At 43.3% G+C, this 21726-nt stretch overlaps 1 long non-coding RNA gene across 2 annotated transcripts in view; it reads left to right on the forward strand.

Moving 5' to 3' along the window:
- LOC114228112 (uncharacterized) overlaps positions 1 to 21726 on the forward strand; it is a 371399-nt gene that overhangs the window by 238561 nt on the left and 111112 nt on the right. The window contains exon 1 of one of the 2 annotated variants that reach the window (XR_003614192.2): positions 6108 to 6383. The exons of the other annotated variant lie outside the window; for it this stretch is intronic. This is a non-coding gene — a long non-coding RNA (uncharacterized LOC114228112). Of the gene's footprint in view, positions 1 to 6107; positions 6384 to 21726 lie in introns of those variants that run through there. 2 annotated transcript variants of the gene reach the window in all.

Below are 21726 nucleotides of genomic sequence, written 5' to 3' on the forward strand. Positions count from 1 at the left end.
ACCCCAAATATCTCTCATGGTCTTTACAAAATTATCCCTAGCTAGTTTTTCTGTCTGTACAATGATTTCCTTAAAACCAGAGAATCTCAGTACATCACTTATTGCTTAAAGCTCCACAGTGACTTCTCACTTCTACAGAATGAAGCCCAAGCTCCATAATAGAGCATACCCGCTTCTAAATGATCTTGCCCTGCCTTTTAGCACTCACAGGTTCCTTATTTCATACTAGAGGCCCGGTGCACGAAATTCGTGCACTGGGGAGGGTGTCCCTCAGCCCAGCTTGCACCCTCTCTAATATGGGACCCCTCGGGGGATGTCCAACTGCAGGATTAGGCCCGATTCCTGTGGAATCGGGCCTAATCCTGCAGTTGGACATCCTTCTCACAATCCGGGACTGCTGGCTCCTAACCGCTCACCTACCTGCCTGATTGCCCCCTAACTGCTTCCTTGCTGGCCTGATTGACCCCTAACTGCTCCTCTGCGGGCCTGATTGCCCCCAAATACCCTCCCCTGCTGGCCTGATCACCCCCAAGGCTTTTATTAGTATAGATATGACCCTGCACAGAAAATTTTACTAACCCTGCTGTACAATAAGGGCTTGACGATTGAATCATTAGGACCAGACACCAAGATTTCCTTTCTTTGAATAGTGGAGGGAATACTTATCTTGTCTTTAAGTTGCCCGGAAATTAAAATGAGATAATGACTTAGAAAAGTATAAAAGCACCACATAAAGACAACTGTCTTTTTAATGAAGTGGCAAAATGAAAAACACTTTTTATTCTCCCCTTCCTTTACAGCTTTTATTTAAACTTTGAAATTTATAAAAATTTCACTCCAATTTTCATTTCTTTACATTCAACATTATTTTGTATTGGTTTCAGGTTTTATATTAGTTACAGAATAGTGGTTAGACAATCATATACTTTACAAAGTGTTCCCCGATATTTCTAGTACGCACCTGGCATCATACCATCATTACAACACTACTGACTATATTCCCTACTTAAGTGACAATGGGTTTACAGGTTCCTTTCAATCTTTCTTTTGTGTTTTTTATCCTTCCTTTTCTTTCTCACTTCTTCCCTCATTTTCTTTATATAGTATCTCAATTGGCCATCAAAGCTCAGTGAAGGCACTGGGACACGCTTCATCCATTTTACAGACCAGGAAACTGAGGCCAATTCCAGTTGGCTGTGGAACTTGACTCAGGAAGCCCTCAGAGCACCCAGGAAGCCCTCAGAGCCATGCTCTTTGCGCTTCCTAAGGGGCAGCAGCCCAGCAAACAGAACAAACCTTCCAGTCAGGCTTCCGAGCCTCTTTCTCAAGCACCTCTTCATTGCGGATGCTCCACATTCTTTCCTCTCCCCCCATTCTTTACTGCCTCCCCTTCTCCGAAGCAGGTGGAAGGCTTCCCACTCACTGCCTAGGCATGCTCTGCTATGGGGCAGGGTGTAGCGAGCTTGCTTTTGGGTGAAGGCAGGAGCAGTAGTCACTGCCTCTGAAGTGTGAAGGCCTCCTGAGCGAGGCCCATTAGCACTGGGAGCTTCTCTGAATCACGTCAGTCAGTCCAGTACCCTGCAGTGCAGCACCCCTTCACTGAGGTGGCTCCACCCCTCAACCCCCGCCTCAGGGGTGAGGGTCCTTGCCCCTCTGCCAGGAGTCCTTCCATGCCCCTTGATCCCTGGCTGGGCCCACCCACATCTTGGGGGCACTGCAGAACCTCTGTCTCTCTGCAGATAAGGCAGATCCCTGCCCTAGGTCTCGGCAAAGCTATGAATCTGTGGCCAGAGGCTTGGTCTGGGTCTCAGCAACCACATGCCTGCAATGTTCCCAGGGACCCTGGGAGGGGCTGGGCGAGTCCTGCCAGGCCCCCCAAGGGTGGCGATCACCGCCCCGACCCCTGGGAGCGCCAGGCTCGGCCCGGACACGCCCCCCAGGGTGGCGATCGCCGCCCCGGACCCCCGGGAGTGCCAGGCTCGGCCTGGACATGCCCCCCAAGGGTGGCGATCGCCGCCCAGGACCCCCGGGAGCGCCAGGCTCGGCCCGGACACGCCCCCCAAGGGTGGCAATCGCCGCCCGGGACCCCCGGAACTAAGAGGATTGGGCACCGCCATCTTGGTTTTCTCAACGGCCGGATAGGCCACCCGGAGTCCCGCCCCCAGCCTCTCGCAGGCCCAATCATGGGCATAGCGGAGGTGCGGTCAATTTGCATGTTTCTCTATTATAAGGTAGGACTAGAGGCCCGGTGCACGAAATCCGTGCACTGGGGGAGGGTGTCCCTCAGCCCAACCTGCACAGTCTCCAATCTGGGACCCCTCGGGGGATGTCTGACTGCCTCTTTAGGCCCGACAGGGATCGGGCCTAAAGAGGCAGTCAGACATCCCTTTCACAATCCGGGACTGCTGGCTCCCAACTGCTCGCCTGCCTGCCTGATTGCCCCTAACCACTTCTGCCTGCCAGCCTGATCACCCCCTAACCCAGTGATGGGCAACCTTTAGAGCTTAGTGTGTCAAACTTCGCCAAAAAACTGAGCATAACTCGGGTAGCGTGTCACTTTGAGGAAAAAACTAACTCCAAGACTCTAGTCGCAAATGTTTCATCCTCAGGAGCAGCAAATGTTTCATCCTCGACATGCTGCCGCATGTCATCAGAAATGGCTACGTGTATCAGTGCTGACACGCGTGTCATAGGTTCGCCATCACTGCCCTAACCACTCCCCTGCCAGCCTGATTGACGCCTAACTGCTCCCCTGCCAGCCAGATCATCTCCAACTGTTTTCCCCTGACAGCCCGGTCACCCCCAAATGCCCTCCCCTGCATATTCTCTCTTTCTTAGATAGGGTTTTTTCTTTAACATATTGGACTGCTCTAACTGGTTTGGCTCAGTGGATGGAGTGTCGGCCTGCAGACTCAGGGTCCCGGGTTCGATTCTGGTCAAGGGCATGTACCTTGGTTGGGGGCACATACTGCAGGAGGCAGCTGATCGATGTTTCTCTCTCATAGATGTTTCTAGTCTCTATCCTTTTCCCTTCCTCTCTGTAAAAAATCAATAAATTTATTTTAAAAAAACATATTGGACAGTGTACCTGCTGTGGTCTTGACAAAACAGTAAAAATGTAAACCCAGACTAAAAGAATCATAAAATAAACTCCTTCAACAGGAATTTCATGAGACTTGGAAAGGTGATATCCTGTGGTTGTTTCTTCCTTTTTTTCTTCTCTTTCCTTTTCTTGATGTTTCATCTTTCGTCCTTTCTTACTTTTCTCCTTCTATTCCTTTTCTATCCTCTCTTTCTCTAAACTTTTCCTTTGGAAGAATCATCAGTACTTGACTCGCTCCCTGGGGGGCGCGGGTGCCTCCCAGCCAGATACCTAGGGCTGCCTCTGGGAGGGGTTGGCGGGGTGGGGTTGAGGGCGCCTCCCATCCAGACACCCCGGGCTGCCTCTGGGAGGGGATGGCAGTGTGGGGTCCTGGGCGCCTCCCATCCAGACACCCCGGGTTGCCTCCAGGAGGGGATGGCAGTGTGGGGTCCTGGGCGCCTCCTATCCAGACACCCCAGGCTGCCTCTGGGAGGCGTTGGTGGTGTGGGGTCGCTGACGCCTCCCAGCCAGACACACCGGGCGGCCTCCAGGAGAGGATGGCAGTGTGGGGTCCTGGGCGCCTCCTATCCAGACACCCCGTGCTGCCTCTGGGAGGGGATGGCAGCGTGGGGTCCTGGGCGCCTCCTATCAGGACACCCCAGGCTGCCTATGGGAGGCTTTGGAGGCGTGGGGTCGGGAAGCCTCCCAGCCGGACACCCCTGGCGGCCTCACAGAGGGGTTGGCGCTTGGGGGCGCGGACGCCTCCCATCCGGACACCCCGGGCGGCCTCCGGGTGGCGATGGCGGCTTGGGGGCGCGGACACCTCCCAGCCGGACACCCCGGGCGGCCTCCCGGAGGGGTTGGCGGCGTGGGGGCGCAGACGCCTCCCAGCCGGACACCCCGGGCGGTCTCCGGGCGGCCTCCCGGAGGGGTTGGCGGCGTGGGGGCGCGGACGCCTCCCAGCCGGACACCCCGGGCGGTCTCCAGGCGGCGATGGCGGCGTGGGGGCGCGGACGCCTCCCATCCGGACACCCCGGGCGGTCTCCGGGCTGCGATGGTGGCTTGGGGACGCGGACGCCTCCCAGCCGGACACCCCAGGCGGCCTCCCGGAGGGGTTGGCGGCTTGGGGGCTTGGACGCCTCCCAGCCGGACACCCCGGGCAGCCTCCGGGCGGCGATGGCGGCGTGGGGGCGCGGACACCTCCCATCCGGACACCCCGGGGGGCCTCCCGGAGGGGTTGGCGGCGTGGGGGCTCGGACGCCTCCCAGCCGGATACCCCTGGCGGTCTCCAGGCGGCGATGGCCGCGTGGGGGCGCGGACGCCTCCCATCCAGACACCCCGGGCGGTCTCTGGGCAGCGATGGCGGCGTGGGGGCGCGGACGCCTCCCAGCCGGACACCCCGGGCGGTCTCCGGGCGGCGATGGCGGCGTGGGGGCGCGGACGCCTCCCATCCGGACACCCCGGGCGGCCTCCCGGAGGGGTTGGCGGCGTGGGGCCGCGGACGTCTCCCATCCGGACACCCCAGGCGGTCTCCAGGCGGCGATGGTGGCGTGGGGGCGCAGACGCCTCCCAGCCGGACACCCCGAGCTGCTCGGCTCTCAGCGGCAGTCCTCCCTGGAACTGGGGAACTCCGGCGGGATGAGGGTACTGGTCGCCGCCATCTTGTGGCTATGGGGGCCGCCATTTTTGTCGCGGAGGTACGGTTAATTTGCATACTACTCTATTATTAGATAGAATAAGGTAGGACTAGATGAGAAAAACAGAACTGCTTTGGGGTCCCCATGTCCATCATGCATGGTGATGCTTGCCTTCATATTTTTGCTAAAATTCCCACTCTGAGAAGGGGTCCCTCCACCTTTTCCCTTTGTCAGCTCCTACTTAGACATTAAGGTCGGGCTCACACACCACTGTAGGAAGCTTTCCTTGGCCATTCACGGGTGCTGGGGGCTGGGGGAGGTGCCCCTTTCTGTTCTCCAATACCAACACAGTGTACTCTCATGTAATTTCTGAACTGGAGTTACTTCTCACTAATTTTTCTCCCCTGCATAAGCTCCTTGTAAGAAATGTATTCAGCTTTCCATCTCGAGCACCTTGAAGAGTATCTGTGCAGAGCAGATGCTGAATAGATTTATAGACTGAAGGAGGAAAATAATGTGAATGTTCCTGGGAAGGCTTCAGATGTGTGTTGGATCACATTTAATCATCAGCGACAAACATATGCTCCAGAAAAGATTTCTATGTGCATTAGGAATTTGGACTAGGAGCACTCACCTTCCTTTCTCATTTCAGATCCCTTTGATATTCCCCAAACTTGAGATGTGGTATCAGGTAAGGGGTGAGAATATTGGCCTCTGCCCACACAGGCTTATGCGTTTTAATTATCTAAAACATTATTACCCTTTTATAACAGATGTAAACCGTTTATATTTATAGCAAATCTGATAATTATACTATATTGACACTTAGGTAGTGTTTAGTATAATCCTGGCCCATTATTGAAAAGATTATAGCATCATAACAGTAATAATCCATCCATTACAACCAGGCTCTATCCCTGTCATTCAGAACAATGCCATTATCCAGCTACAGGCATTTACAAGTACATCTTTATGTGCCCAGAGTTTGAGTACAGTTTCAAGATTAGGCCTGAGCATGGCTGATGAGTGGGTTGATAAATCTCTTTAAGGGAAGTAAATGTATTTAGAATTAAAATAAGATAAAGAACATTAGGGAATGTTCAGTGTGAGAAATAGCTCACCTGTCTGAATTCAAATGACAAACTCTGAGGAGACAAGTATGGTGAAAGTGAGACCTTTAATATACTCTGGAGAGCAGGTGTTCATCCCATTGTATAGCCACAGGCACACACAGGGCTCAGGGAACATAGCCTATTATTTATTCAGTCCCTCCTCTGGTTCCTCATTGGCTGAGTACTATGAGGTCACCTGTTTCCTCATGAGTCGCCTAGGTCTTGCTGTCTTCTCTTGGGCCATTTAAAAAAAAAAAATTGGGCTGAGGCCTTTCTAGCTACCTCTACCTCCCCTGTCAAGCTGAGGCAGACCCCTCGTCTCGGGGGTTTCCACCATGTTGGCCCAAGTGCACAGTTCTTTGTGCCTCTTCCCTCCTCCCTACATCCCTGGGGAAATTCAGTAAATTTCATCAAAAGCTGACCTTGCTGGAGATGGATCACACAGGTCCATTTCCTACATTCAGAAGGCCTGGCAGACAATTAAAATGGATTGGCACAACAGAAATTCTTATAAAGCCATATACAGACAAAAAGAGGAGAAAAATGCAAATTGTATGTAATGGGTGGATAGATATGTGATGAACAGAATGTGGTAAAATGTTAATAGTAAAATCTAGTTATTGGTATATGGATGCTTATTGTAAAAATTATTTAATTTATCTTTATGGTTTAAACTTTTTACAGTAAAATGTTTGAAAATTTGCATGTACACATTACCTTCAGATATGTATTAAGTACATATGAAAAACTGGAAGGGTATGGCCTACATGAATATTTGAGCTAAAAAAAGTTAAACATTTATTTTTCATGGTTTTTATAATTAAGAACATTTAAAAAGTAAAGATAAAAAGATTTTAACTAGGTTTGCTTCAGAAATGAGAAATTCTTGTTCAGGATGTAGGAGAGTAAAGATGGGTGTTACTTTTGATAAATCTCTTAGTCTTAGCTTTCCTATACCTCAGTTTCCTTTTTGGAAAAATGTGACTAACAACACTGCCAACTTCCTGAGGTTGTCATGAGGATTGAATGTTTTAATACAGGTGAAGTGCATAAGATAGTGCTTAGTGCCCTAGCCGGTTTGGCTCAGTGGATAGAGCGTTGACCTGCGGACTGAATGGTCCCAGGTTCGATTCCAGCCAAGGGCACATGTCTGGGTTGTGGGCTCAATCCCCAGTAGGGGGCGTGCAGGAGGCAGCCAATCAATGATTCTCTCTCATCATTGATGTTTCTATCTCTTCTCCCTCTCCCTTCCTCTCTGAAATCAATGAAGAAATATATTTAAAAAAAAAAAGATAGTGCTTAGTACCTGGGAAATATTGGCTAATATTTTTAGGAAATTGACATTTTAGGAGATAATTATTACACAAACAACTCCCCCTCTACCACTAGTACCTCCTGTTGTGTTTGTTTAGTAGGTGGTGCACTCTTTAATCCCTGAAACAAACAAAAAAAAGATGAACCTTTTTCTTTCTTTTCTTTCTATTTTTCTATGAGCAGTAGTTTTTCCTTAAAGCTTGTTAAGTATTTTGAAGAGCTTGGGAAAGAGACTCTGAAGTGGCATCAAAGTTATGGTGGAGGGATAGCAGCCCTAGCTGGAAGTCAGCAGTATTAAGTTTCCACAGAGCACCCTTTGATCCTGCTGGTTTAGAGAACAAAACAGACTTCTGTAGCTGTTAGCCTATTAGCACTCCCTGGGGAGAGAACTTGATCAGGAGTGAGACACTCCATAGGAAAGAAAAGCACAGACAACAAGGCTTCTGTTGAGGTTCAGTGGCTGATTTTTGTGCTGTCATTGATTTCTTCACCTTGAACGATGGTTGGAGTCTGTGTAAACTCAGCACAGAGCTCTCCACACAGTTGTTTATCGCTCCAACTTTCAGACTTTTCATTACACAGGCTCATTTTCTCTTTCTGGGCTACATTTACACTGAGATGATAAATGGCTCTGTTAGGCTTGGAGGAGGTTCTAAGATTACAGATTGTGGTTTAAGTACATACCCTATGTTTTCCTGAGCCCCTGCCTTCTCCCCTGCCCCCAACAAAAGGATATGGATCATTCATTTACTTCTTTTAAATAAATGTGCAAAATGTAATTATGGGCTGTCTTTTATGGATACTTTACATATACCCCAGGCTATGAAATCCTGAACCACGTAATCCCAGGTATGGAAACCACAGCGCCAGGACAGGGGCTCTCCTAAGGGTCCTTACTTGGCAGCCAGGAGCTGTCTGCTGGGTGAGCAAATGAGGCAGCGAAAGACAGACCCACATGGTTCCCTTCCCACCTCAGACCAGACTCCTGCTGGGGTAATATGGTTGTTAGGTTGTAGGGGATAATATGGTTGTTAGGTTGTAGGGGATAATACGGTTGTTAGGTTGTAGGGGATAATACGGTTGTTAGGTTGTAGGGGATAATATGGTTGTTAGGTTGTAGGGGATAATACGGTTGTTAGGTTGTAGGGGATAATATGGTTGTTAGGTTGTAGGGGATAATATGGTTGTTAGGTTGTAGGGGATAATATGGTTGTTAGGTTGTAGGGGATAATATGGTTGTTAGGTTGTATTGCCACCTTCTAGAGAATTATACTTACTCTAATTATGCCCAACCTAATAATATACAGGTGGGTTTGTACTATTCTACTATTAGCAACATAAAAAATGCTTCCTAAGCCAAAAATCTACGTGAGCATAATCTGCTCCATCATTTTCTGATGGCATGGCTCTCAAAGACAGGTATGCTGCTTCTTCTATCTCTGTACCTGGAGATTAGTAAAGGTGTATTGTGTGAATGAATAAATGAGTCAATGAGCTGACTAGTAAATCTGTTATAATAACATATTCTAGAAATATGAGCTGTTTTGATAATTTCAGCCATTATTATTTAACATATTTTTGGGGAAACATGAACTTAGAAATCATTTTCTTATAAGCTATATATATATTTTTGAAGTAATATTCTCTCTCTCTCTCTCTCTCTCTCTCTCTCTCTCTATGTGTGTGTGTGTGTATATATATATATATATATATATATGTATATATATATATATATATATATATATACAACATTTTTACAAGTCTAAGTGTAACATATGCCCATAGCAAAAATAAAAAGTTATATAATAAAAATATTTTTAAATGGCAATTACACATGTTTTCTATACCCACAATGACCACAGTTAACATATTGCCCCCCCCCACCCACACACACACACTAATCAAGTTTTTTAAGGGATGACTGTTCTGTGATACATTGAAATCAGTCATCTGTTGGTGAACATTTAGGTAGATTTAATATTTTATATCTTTTTTCTTTATATATTTTTATTGTTGATTGTATTACAGGTATCTTCCATCCCCCACCATTACCCTCCTTCTCTCAGCCTCTACCCACCCCCCTGCAGGTCTTTACTACTCTGTTGCCTGTGTCCATGGGCTATGCATATTAGCCTGTCTCTCCTGTCCTCTCCCCTTTTTTCCCCTCCCTTCGCCTCTCCTCTCTCATCTTTTTCAGTGACTCTCACAGCAGTTCAACCTCCCTGAGGATTAAAGCTTAGGGACTATAATTAAAGCCATGAGCCTCATTTTACTCAGTAGTAAGGGAGATGCTGATTGCTGGAATGTAGATCCTGTCAGATCCAACTTTGTATTTTAAAAGCACTACCCTCACATAGGAGAGGCTTAAGGCATTCTATAAAAAGTGTCTGCACCTCTCTTGCCAATACCTCAGGACATCTTTCTCTGCTCTCCCTGCTGCCATCATTGCATCTCCCTTGCTCCCATGTCTGAACTTATTTCTTGTCTTCTTGCCTGGATATTGTGGATAGATGCTTTACTCATAATCACAGTTTGTGTCTTTTGCAAGGTCACCATTAGACACTATCCTTATTTCTTCCTCAGCTCTACATCATACCCACTGAGGCCATTCCCACCACAATCCTTAGACACATCTGTAGCATCCAGAACCTAACTCAAATTAGATGCAGGGAGTTTAGACAGATTCTGTGACATGGACCTTAATGTATGATTATTTTGTGCCATTAGAATAGCATTGTACCAAAAATAATTAGCAATGGAATGGCTTCATTAAGAATTTAAAGCTTGGAATGAGATAAATCTAATGTAATTATAAGATCCACCAGTAAAAGCCGAGTGACTTTGTGAAAGTTTATGTGACTGGTCAGAGCTTGAGATTTCCCATTGATAAGAATGAAGATGATAACAGCACCAACCTCATAGGTTTCTTGTGGACTATAAAGTGGTATAAGTAAAGAACTTATACATTTACTTGAACATAAAAAGTGCTTCAGAAATTATTATCATAATTTCTAATTCAAATTTGTAAGATTTGGTTTGTAGTGGAACGTGGAAATTCTAGGGCAAAGTAATTTATGAATGCATTTTCACTAAATGTTAAAATCTGGGTAGAGGGACCCAAGATGGCAGCCGACGGGACGGCCGACTACAAGATAGTATGTGAGTGAGAGAGCAAAAGGAGAGTGTGTGGACATGTGGGAAATGTCTGTATTTGTGAGTGAGGGACAGCTATATTCCACAGGACTGTTGTGGACTGGTGGACCAGGCTCCCTGGCCAGGCAGCCTCTACTACTGCTGAAATCTTTCCCAGAGCAGTGAACTCTGCAGCAGAGACCATGCCATTTTGAAGGGAAGAGCAGCTGTGACTGGAAGACCAGCCTTACCTTCAACCGGGGAGACCTTAAATACCTCCCAGGACCGTACAACACAATGACCAGGGACCAGTTGCCTCAGCTGGGAACCCATGAACACTGAGACTCCAGCCTTCCCGGCTGCGGGTGCCTAAAAAGTTTGTCCAGGGGGAGACAAAGTGGCGTTGAATATGCAGATGAGACTTGTGCCTTCTCACAGAGCAGATAGAAGGAACAGCTGAATTGAATAACATCCCCCTGGAATTGGTGAATTAAACACAGCTGGTGAGGCAGTCCATGGATGGAAAGGTCAGAGATCGTCTAGAGAGAGCTCTGCCTCCTCAGATTCAGCTGGGTGTTTGTTTGCATTTTGGAGATTAGTTGTTGGGTTTTTGGAGTTTTCTCCCTATATACATATACGTTTCCCCTTCTTTTTTCTTCTCTTTCTTTTCTCACTTACATTTTTTCCTTTTCTCAATATCATTTTTGCACTCTTTCTCTCCCCTAATTCTCTTTTCTCTAGTGGTCATCTTTGTTTTGGGTTATTGGTATCGTGAATACATTTGTGTTTGGTGCCCTGTGCATTGCGTCTTGTCATTTTGTGCTGTTAAGTCAACGCAGTAGAGACAGAGGTACATAACCAGACACCCTGAGAGAAGCGAACATGGGGAGACAAAGAAACAGCCCCCATATGAAAGAAAAAGAGGAATCACCAGAAAAGGAAGTAAACAAAATGGAGGCAAGCAATATGTCAGAAAAATAATTCAGAGCATTGGTCATAAGTATGCTGAAAAGGTTGGAAGACAAATCAACAACATGTGTAAGAACGAAGAGGAAATGAAGAAGAACCTAAAAGAAATGAAAAATGACATCACTGCAATAAAGAACACAATAGAAAGCATCAACAGTAGACTAGAAGAAGTGGAGGACCTCATCAGTGAGCTAGAAGTCAAGGTAGGAAAAAAATACCTAAGCAGAGCAGCAACTTGAAAAAAAAAAAAAACTTAAAAAACAGGAGGAGAGCCTAAGGGAACTTTGGGACAACACAAAATGAAACAACATCCAGATAATGAGAGAAAACTGAACAAGGAATAGAAAACCTGTTTGAAGAAATAATGACAGAAAAGTTACCTGATATTGGGAAGAAAAAAAAATTCACACAAGTCCAAGAAGCTCACAGAGTCCCAAACAAGATAAACCCCAAAAGACTGACACCAAAACACATTATAATTAAATTGGCAAACACCAACGACAAAGTGAAAATCTTAAAGGCTGCCAGAGAGAGACAGAAAGTTACCTACAAGGGATCTCCCATCAGACTATCGACTGATTTCTCAATAGAAACACATCAGGCTGGAAGAGAATGGAATGAAATATACGAATTCAAGCAAAGCAAGCATCTGAATCCAAGAATACTATACCCAGCAAGGCTATCAATCAAAGTTGAGGGTGAAGTCAGGAGCTTCACAGACAAAAAAGAACTAAGGGACTTTATTACCACCAAACCAGCAATGCAAGAAATGCTAAAGGAACTGTTGTAAAAAGAAATACAAAGGGAAGAAGGAACACAGGCATAAAATATAAAAATGGCGACAAAACAAGTACCTATCAATAATAATTTTTTGTAAATGGCTTAAATGTTCCAATCAAAAGACATAGGGTAGCTGAGTGGATAAGAAAACATGACCTATATATATGCTGTCTACAGGAGACCCACATCAGAACAAAGGACTCAAATAGACTGATAGTGAAGGGATGGAAAAAGATTTTTCAGGCAAATGGAAATTAAAAAAAAAAAAAGCTGAGGTAGCAATACTTACTAGGTGAACTGATTAATAATACAGATATTGTAATCAAAGAAAATATGATAATTTCAAGAGAAACATCAAAAGTGCTTTATTCAAAGTAATGTCCATCACTAGCTACACATTTTCCCCATCTTTCATGTAATTTGTGGATACCATCCCAATAGAACTTTTCTTGTTTGGAGACAAACTATTCAGAGACCCAATTTTCCACTTCTTCGTATGTTTTGAAGTCCTTCTCAGAAAGTGCATGTGCCATCAATCAGAACAAGTGGTAATCTGAAGGAGCAAGGTCTGATGAATGCAGTGGGTTGGTTAATACTTCCCAGGCAAGATCTTTTAACGTGTCTTTAACTGGTTTTGAAGTGTGTGATGGTGTGTTCATCATGAAGCAAAATTACTTTGCCATGTCTTCTGGCCCATTCTGCTAGTTTTACGATCAAAGCGTGGTTCAAATTGATTATTTGTTGTTGGTAGCAATAAGTATTAACAGTTTCACCTGGTTTTAGAAGCTCATAATACACCACACCTTCCTGATCACACCAAACCCAGAGCATTGTCTTCTTTCTGAAGTGATTTGGCCTTGCAGTCAATGTTGATGGTTGACCTGGATCAATCCAAGATTTTGTGCATTTGGGATTCTCAAAATAAATCCACTTTTCATCACCAGTCACAATTTGCAAAAAATACTTTCTTTCGTGCTGTTGAAGCAACATTTTACTGATGACTTTTTCGGTTTTCCATTTGTCTTTTGTTCAGTTGATGTGGCACCTATTTTCCTTCCTTTAAAATCTTTCCCATTGCTTGTAAACGATCGGAAATTGTTTGCTGAGCAATGTTTACTCTTTCTGCAAGTTGTTTTTGAGTTTTACAAGCATCTTCATCCAATAATGCTTGTAATTGTTGGTTTTAAAACTTTTTTGGTTGACCTCAATGTTCTTTGTCTTTCACATTGATATCATCACTTTTAAAGCTTTTAAACTAGCATTCACAGGTATCTTGAGATGGAGCATGTTCACCGTAAGCTTCCCAAAGTATTCAGCAGCACTTTTATTCAAAATAAAGTAATGAACTAAAACTTCCTGCAAATGATCTTTTTTTGGCACTAAATTTGACATTTTTAAGTGTGAAAATATCTATGATGTTAACTCCTTCAGCAAATTTGACATATGAAGTTTTGAAGCTTGCTGTCAATACAACAAAATAGCAAACATATCAAATCACATATATATCAATGTATGTGTACCTCCATCTATTGAAAAAAAATTCGCATTATTAACTGGTACACCTGTATATCTGACAAATTAGATCTCAAAGTGAAGGCCAAAACCAGAGATAAGGAAAGCCACTTCATAATACTAAAGGGAGCAATTCAATAAGAAGATATAACTCTGGTAAACATATAGGCACCCAATACAGGAGCACCCTATTACATAAAAAAAAAAAAAAAAAAAAAACAACTTCTGGAGGATATCAAGGGAGAGATTGACAGCAATATAGTCATAGTAGGGACTTTAATACCCAACTAACACCACTGGATAAATCCTCTAAACAAAAAAGCAGCAAAGAAACATCAATCATAAATGACTCACTAGATCAGATGGAATTGACAACTTCAGAACATTTCACCCCAAAGCCACAGTATATACATTCTTCTCAAGTGCACATAGGTCATTTTAAAAGATAGACCACATATTGGGTAACAGGCAGAGTCTCTCCAAATTCAAGAAGATTGAAATCATATCAAGCATCTTCTCAGACTACAATGGCATAAAACTAGAAATCAACTACAATAAAAACAATGAAAAATCAAATACCTGGAGGCTAAATTTCATACTATTAAACAATGATTGGGTTACCAAAGAGATCAAAGAAGAAATAAAAATCATCATGGCAACAAACAACAGTGAAAACACAACAATCCCAAATCTATGGGACACAGTGAAAGCAGTCTTGATAGAGAAGTTCTTAGCTCTACATGCCTACCTCAAAAAATAAGAAAAAATTGTAATAAATTATCTAACCCTATAACTCAAAGAAAGAGAGCAACAATTAGAAAGAGAGCAACAATTAAAGCTCAGCGTAAGCAGAAAGAAGGAAATAATAAAGATCAGAGTGGGAATAAATGACATAGAGACCAAAAAAAAAAAAAAAAATACAAAAGATCAACAAGACCAAGAGCTGGTTCTTTGAAAGGATAGAGAAGATTGATGAACCTCTAGCCAGGCTCACCATGAAGCAAAGAAAGATGATCTAAATAAACAAATCAGAAATGAAAGAGGTAAAGTAACAACTGATCCCACAGAAATACAAAGGATTATGAAAAAATACTATGAACAACTCTATTCAAACAAAATGGACAACATAGATGAAATGGAAATATTCTTAGAAAAATACAAGCTCCCAAAACTCAATCAGGAAGAATAAAAAAACCTGAATAGGCTGATAACTACCAAAGATATTGAAGCAGTGATCAAAAATTTTGTAGCAAACAAAAGCCCTGGTCTGGACAGCTTTACAAGGGAGTTATACCAAGCATTCAAAGAAGAACTAAAACCTATCCACCTCAGACTATTCCAAAAAAATTCAAGAGGAAGGCACACTTCCAAGCTCTTTCTGTGAAACCAGCATCACCCTAATCCCAAAACCAGATAAAGTCACCACAAAAAAGAGAACTACAGGCCAATATCCTTGATGAACAGAGATGCTAAAATCCTCAACAAAATTCTAGCAAATCAGATTCAGCATTACATTAGAAAGATAATATACCATGACCAAGTGGGATTTATCATGGGATGGAAGAATGGTACAGTATCCGCAAATCAATAAACATGATATACATCACATAAACAAACAGACAAAAAAATCACATAATCATATCAATTGGTGCAGAGAAAGCATCTGACAAAATCCAACACCCTTTCTTGGTAAAAACTCTCAGCAAAGTGGGAATAGAGGGATTATACCTCAACATAATAAAAGCCTTATATGACAAACCTATAGCCAACATCATACTAGCCAACTCAAAATTTTTGAATGGGCCAAAACTAAACTCATTTCCCCTGAGAAAGGGAACAAGACAGGGATGCCCACTTTCACCAATCCTGTTCGATATAGTAGTGGAAGTGCTAGCCATAGCGTTCAGACAAGAAGAAGAAATAAAAGTCATCTAAATTGGAAAAGAAGAAGTAAAACTGTCCTTATTCACAGATGACATTATAGTACACATAGAAAGCCCCAAAGACTCCATCAAAAAACTAGTAGACCTAATAAATGGATTGAGCAATGTAGCAGGATACAAAATTAACACCCAGAAATCTATGGCCTTTTTATACACCAACTAGATGCTCATTGCACGAATTTGTGCACTGGTGGGGTCCCTCAGGATGGCCTGTGGGGATTGGGCCGAAACCTGCAGTCTAATGCCACCTGCAGCTCCTACCTGCTGGTCCCACTCATCCAAGCCCCACCCTGTGGCAGGCTCTCGCCCAATTAGTCCTGATTGGGAGAGGCTCGCTCTGCTGCAGCAGTGCTCACCAGCTGTGAGCCCTGTGTCTGGCACCCTCCCAAGCAGAGTGGCCTGTGTGATCCGGCCAAAACCAGCTCTCTGACATCCCCTGAGGTGTCCCAGATTGCAAGATGGTGCAGACTAGGCCAAAGGACCCCACCCTCAGGGGGTGCCAGGGTGGGACCACAGGAGGGCTCCAGGGCATGTCTGGCCCCATATCATCCAGTCCCAATCGGGGCTGATCAGGGCCAGCCAGCCAGGGAGGGACTGTGGTAGGGCTCCAGGGCATGTCCAGCCCATCTTGCTCAGTCCCAATCAGCTGGACCCCAGCAGCAAGTTAACCTACTGGTTGGAAGGTCTGCCCCCTGGTAGGCAGTGCATGTCATAGCGAGCAGTTGAGTGGCATTAGCATATCATTAGCATATTATGCTTTGATTGGTTGGACAGTGGACCAGTCACCAGACAACTGGACACTTAGCATATTAGGCTTTTATTATACGGGATAATAAAATCACAGAAAGACAAATGAAAAAAATAATCCCATTTACCACTGTGCCAAAAAAAATTAAGATACCTAGGAATAAACTTAACTAAGGAGGTAAAAGACATGTACTGGGAAAACTACAGGACATTGAAAAAAGAGATAGCAAAAGACATAAACAAATGGAAGAACATATCATGTTCATGGATTGGTAGAATCAACATCATTAAAATATCCATACTACCCAAAGCAATCTACAGATTTAATGCAATCCCCATCAAAATACCAACATCAGCCAAAACTGGTTTGGCTCAGTGGATAGAGTGTCGGCCTGCGGACTCAAGGGTCCCAGGTTCGATTCCGGTCAAGGGCATGTACCTTGGTTGCGGGCACATCCCCAGTAGGGGGTGTGCAGGAGGCAGCTGATCGATGTTTCTCTCTCATCGATGTTTCTAACTCTCTATCCCTCTCTCTTCCTCTCTGTAAAAAAAAAAAATCGATAAAATATATTTAAAAAATATATAAAAAATAAAAAAAATAAAATACCAACATCATACTTCAGAGATCTAGAACAAACTCTCCAAAATTCATCTGGAATAAAAAAAGACCCCACAAATAGCCACAGCAATCCTGAGAAAGAAGAACAAAGTTGGAGGGATCACAATACCAGATATCAAGCTATATTACCAAGCCACAGTTCTCAAAACTTCCTGGTAGTGGCACAAGAACAGACATATAGACCGATGGAACAGAACAGAGAACCCAGAAATGGATCCAAGCCATTATGCTCAATTAATATTGGACAAAGGAGGCAAGAGCATACAATGGAATCAAGACAGTCTCTTCAATAAATGGTGGTGGGAAATTTGGTCAGATACAATTAGAGAAAATGAAACTAGATCACCAATTTACACCATACAAAAACGAACTCAAAATGGATAAAGGACTTAAATGTAAGACAGGAAACCTTAAAAATCCTACAAGACTCCATAGGCAGCAAAATAGCAGACATATATTATAGCAATATCTTTACCGACACAGCTCCTAGGGCAATAGAGACTAAGGAGAAAATAAACAACTGGGACTACAACAAAATAAAAAGCTTCTGCACAGCAAAAGAAACCATCAACAAAACAAGAAAGCCCACTGTATGGAAGAACCTATTTGCCAATGATATTTCAGATAAGGGTTTAATCTCCAAAATTTATAGAGAACTCATACAACTTAACAAAAGGAAGATCAACGATCCAATAAAAAAAATGGTCAAATGATGTAAATAGACACTTTTTGAAAGAGGATATACAGAAGGCCAAGAGACATATGAAAACATGCTCAAAGTCATCAATCATCTGAGAGATGCAAATCAAAACAACAATGAGATACCATCTCACACCTGTCAGAATGGCTATCTTCAACAAATCAGTAAACGAAAAGCACTGGCGAGGATGTGGAGAAAAAGGAACCCTCGTGCACTGCTCGGGGGAATGCAGACTGATGCAGCCACTGTGGAGAACAGTATGGAGTTTCCTGAAAAAGTTAAAAATGGAACTCCCATTTGACCTAGTAATCCCACATCTAGGACTATATCCCAAGAAACCAGAAACACCAGTCAGAAAGGATATATGCACCCCTATGTTCATATCAGCACAATTTATAATAGCTAAGATTTGGAAACAGCCTAAGTGCTCATCAGCTGATGAGTGGGTTAAAAAACTGTGGTACATCTACACAATGGAATAATATGCTGCTATAAAAAAGAAGGCACTTTTACCATTTGCAACAGCATGAATGGAACTGAAGAGCATTATGCTAATGAAATAAGCCAGTTCGAAAAAGATAAACATCACATGATCTCACTCATATGTGGGATATAATGTTCAAAGTAGTAATTTGATGAACAAGAATAGATCCAGAGACAAATGGCAGGGGAGGGGGCTTAGAGAGCAACCAAAGGACTTGTATGCATGCATACTAGCATAACCAATGGACACAGACACTGGGGCGATGTGGGGCTTGCCCTGGGGTGGGAAGTGCTGGGGAAGCGGGGTTAAGCGGGGGGCGGGGGGTGGGAGGGAAGGAGACATATGTAAAATGTTAGACAATAAAAAATAAATAAATACCCTCCTCCCCTCAAAAAAAAATCTGGGCAAATTTTATTTTCCCCAGATCCACCTCTTTTTTTATGCCCTTTGTCATATAAAGTGATATAAACAACCAGAGCAACTTCAAAAAAAAATAATGTTGTACATCCTGAAAACAGAAGCCACTGTACTGATATATTATATCCATAGTTTATGTTGAGGATATTGGGAGACCTCTAGGTACAGACTTTATTATCACCATCTGGAATAGTGAGGCTTCACCTGTAAAAGATAGACAGTAGTCAAACTGGAGTCATAAAATTTAGGAGAAGCTAGGGAGTGCTGTGCTAAAAAGAGGAACATACGCATAAAATAAAACATTAATTTTACTCCAGGCACGGCATTGTCATTTTGGTTCTCCTCCAAAGTAAAGCTCCTTAATTCTGCCAAATGTTATGTGCATAACTTTCTATGTTGTATTTGGCTTTGCACTGTACCTGGGATGGGTAGCTAATTCCTGTGATCCTCCTTTTTTTGCTGATATTTCCAAAAGATAATTTCCTCTCGTGCTCTCATTGACCTAAAAATGAAGTGGTGATAAGTAAACAGCACCTCCCTGGGAGTGCTTCTCACGCGCAGTGTGTTAATGTGATGTTCACTACACCCTGAATCTGAGTCGTGGCCCATTCTCCTTGGCTCTCAACCACCTGGCTCCGGAATATGCTTACTCCCGACACCTGAGATACAGAGGCACCTAGAGCTATTTCAGGGGACAATTTCCCGTGCTGCCACTTAGTCCTACTATATTAAACAGTTCCTCTGCTTAGAATTGCAAAATCCTGGAGTCTAAGGGATTTTAGAGAGCACCAAGTTCAGCATTTTCCAAACCGTGTATCAAAGTAATAGTGCCACCCCAAGAGATGGCTATGTGCACAAATAGGGAGAAGATTCTGTTGTCAAACAATTTAGTTAAACACTTAAAAGAGTCCCTTGTTGAGTCTCATAACCTCAGCTGTTTAATGGAATGACGAATCTAAAAACAATGACAACAAAGCATGGAGCGTGTGGCACTACATGACTTCCTTGAGCATCTCTGGTGTACAAACATTGAGCAGAAGAGTTGGGAAATATCACTGTGATTCCACCACTTTACAGATAAACAGTCACTGTCAAGACACAAGGCTGTCACTTTAATAAAAATCAGGGTCCATTTTGAAAGTACGAAAAACTCACCAGAATCAGTAAGCGAGCTTAGCATCCTGTTCGCCAGGGTAGCAGCTGCTGCGAGTAGCCCTTTCCTGCTGCCAGGGCCCTTTCTCCCCGCTCCACTCCATGTTGCAAACAGCCTCCCCGAACTCCCCTTTCTCCTTAGTGATGAATCCTCTTCACCGCTTTTCCCGCGCACATCCCATGCAGTGTGAGTGCTAATGGTATCACACTGGTAATGGCGTAGACATCTCATTTTATGACCTGTTGTTTTAGTCGTTCACTTAAAGTGAATATAATAACATTGTGTCTTTCCTTATATTTCACAATAATAGTGTATTTACACTATTTGGGAATCAGTTGTTTTTGATTGCACAATGGATCTTTACTGTATGTTTGGGAATCTAGACATGGGTAATGTGTGGTCGAAAGGACCAGTGGAAGTTTGGATTAGGAAGAATGAATGCTTTCTCCATTTTGATACATCAATTGGTTGCCTCCCACACGTGCCCTGGCCAGGGCCTGGGATCAAACCTGCAACGTGACCTTGACTGGAATCAAACCTGAGACCCTTCAGTCCACAGGCTGATGCTCTAACCACTGAGTCAAACCAGCTAGTAATTTTGCTACTGTTATGAATCATAATGTAAATATCTGTGTTTTCTGTTGGACTTAGGCTCTACAGCAGCGGTTCTCAACCTGTGGGTCGCGACCCTCAGGTTGAGAACCGCTAGCAGGGTCGCCTAAGACCATCAGAAAACACAGATATGTACATTATGATTCATAACAGTAGCAAAATTACAGTTATGAAGTAGCAACAAAAATCATTTTATGGTTGGGGGTCACCACAACACGAGGAACTGTATTAAAGGGTGGTGGCATTAGAAAGGTTGAGAAACACTGAGCTAGGGCATTCTTTTATTTTTTTAATCATTTTTTATTTTTCAGTTATAGTTGACATACAATATTAATATTATATTAGTTTCAGGTGTACAACCCAGTGATTCGACATTATGTAACTTATTAAGTGATCATCCTGATAAATCTCACACCCATCTGACATAATACATAGTTATTGTTGACTATATTCCCTATGCTGTACTGTACATCCCCATGACTATTTCGTATCTTCCAACTTATACTTCTAGATCCCTTCATCTTTTTCACCCATCACCCCAACCCCCCCCCTCCCATCTGGCAACCACCAAATAATTTGGTGGTGATGAATTCTTTTAGCCTTTTTTTTTTTTTTCGTCTGGGCAGCTTTTTATATGTCCTTCAATTCTAAATGACAGCCTTGATGGGTAGAGTGATCTTGCTTGTAGGTCCTTGCTTTTCACCACTTTGAATATTTCTTACCAATCCCTTCTGGCCTGCAAAGTTCCTATTAAGTGTTATGGGAGCTTCTTTGTAACTAACTTCTTTTCTCTTGCTACTTTTAAGATTCTCTCTTCATCTTTAACCTTTTGCATTTTAATTATGATGTGTCTTGGTGTGAGCCTCTTTGGTTTCATCTTGTTTGGGACTCTCTGTGTTTCCTGGGCTCATATGTCTGTTTCCTTCACTGGGTTAGGGAAGTTTTCCATCATTCTTTTTTTAAATAAGTTTTCAATTTCTCTCTATCTTCTCCTTCCAGCACCCTCATGATGCAAATGTTGGAATGCTTGAAGTTGTCCCACAGGCTCCTGATACTGTCCTCATTTTTTAAAAAATCATTTCTTTTTTTGCTGTTCTGATTGGTGTTTTTGTTTTGTTTTGTTTTGTTTGCTTATTTTCCAAATTATTGTTTTGATTCTGAGCTTCATCTGCAATACTGTAGATGCCCTGCAAATAATTCTTCATTTTCAGTTAGTGTATCTTTCATTTCTGACTACTTCTTACTTACGATTTTCATGTCCTTTTTATGCTTTTGAAATTCTCTCTTGGTTCATCTACTCTTCCCCTAAGTTTATTGAGCATCCTTATAACCAGTGTTTTGAACTCTGCATCTAGTAAATTGTTTGTCTCCATTCTGTTCAGTTCTTTTTCTGGAGTTTTGTTCTGTCCTTTCACTTGGGGCATGTTTCTTTGTCTCTTCATTTTGGCAGCCTCCCTGTGTCTTAGGTAGACCTGCCGCATTGCCCAGGCTTGGTAGAATGGCCTAATGTAAT

Source organism: Eptesicus fuscus, chromosome 15 (genome assembly GCF_027574615.1).
Source record: "Eptesicus fuscus isolate TK198812 chromosome 15, DD_ASM_mEF_20220401, whole genome shotgun sequence".
NCBI classification, from domain to species: Eukaryota; Metazoa; Chordata; class Mammalia; order Chiroptera; family Vespertilionidae; genus Eptesicus; species Eptesicus fuscus.